The sequence below is a fragment of the Halyomorpha halys genome, unplaced genomic scaffold (assembly GCF_000696795.3).
Source record: "Halyomorpha halys isolate HHAL.00 unplaced genomic scaffold, Hhal_1.1 Scaffold128.1, whole genome shotgun sequence".
NCBI lineage: Eukaryota > Metazoa > Arthropoda > Insecta > Hemiptera > Pentatomidae > Halyomorpha > Halyomorpha halys.
Window position 1 is genome coordinate 1975573 of NW_027110898.1, and position 1216 is coordinate 1976788.

Consider the following 1216-nt stretch of genomic DNA (forward strand, 5'->3'; position numbering starts at 1 on the left):
CCTGTCTTTATAGCTAGTCTGGCCTGCGAGTCTGCCTTTTCATTCCCAGTGATCCCACAATGATCTGGCAGCCATAAAAACAAGACCCTACAACCCATGTTGTTCAAAGTTTTCAAATGCTGCTTCAACTCTATTATTAATGGATGTGTTGAAAATGGATCTTGTAAAGATTTGAGGGCAAAGATTTGATTCCGAGTCAGAACAGATGACCGAGCGGGGGCAGTTTTGAGGGATATTGGAGTGAGCAGAAGGTATTGGTGTGAGTTTATGACGTTATTCGATAAAGTTATGTATGAAACTGAATAAAACCACTACAGAAACTATAACTAAAAAAGAAGGCATGTCATGTGCAATAGTTTTCATGTGTCACATCAAATCAAAGATGACCTCGAAGAATTTGAAGACTAATAAGCTTCAATGATCCGAACTGGCGAAAATTGTTGCAAGTCACTTTTACGCTGGAATGCTGTACCATTTGTCGAGTCCTCCCGAAGATCAAATACGATTGATCCTTCACCATGACAACGCGTCTTCTCATACGTCGTTCGTCACCACCGTTTGTTTGGAAAACAGATTAAAAATTGTTTTTATTGTTGATTAACAACTGCGACAAATATGGTGGGGTGTGAGAAATTTGAGACCCGCAAAAGGGTCCAACTCAAATATATACAAACTTGGCAACTCAATTCTTCATAAGGAGGACGAATTTCTACTAATATTTGTAGCTTGAAAACAACCCTACATACCGAATTTCAGAAATACTGGAGAGTAATAAAAGGCTTAAGCAATAAACAGGATGATAATAAATGTAAATTATCTAAGGCACACTTTATGAATCTAGGAAGATAAATACATGGAAATTCAAGATCAATCAAGAAAGGAATCTTCCCTTCCTTACTCGCTCCCTTAGCCCATAATAACGAGTAGAGTGGTCTTTGAAGAAAATTAGTTATATGGAGCTTCAAAATTATAAAATTAGCTATAACTGTGAATCGGGGTGGTAAGCGGTTCCTTCATCAGACGTTGATATTTCTGCGAAATTTCCAAAAACTAAGGTCTAGCGCAAATGAAACGAAAATAAAGTCCATCCCCACTCCCTTCCAATAAACTTAGATCGTGAATAAAAGTCTTTTATTTCCAGAGACAATAAGATGAAAATAGTTATTATAATCCTGTAATATATAGTATAAGTATTAATGTATTTTAATCGAAATTT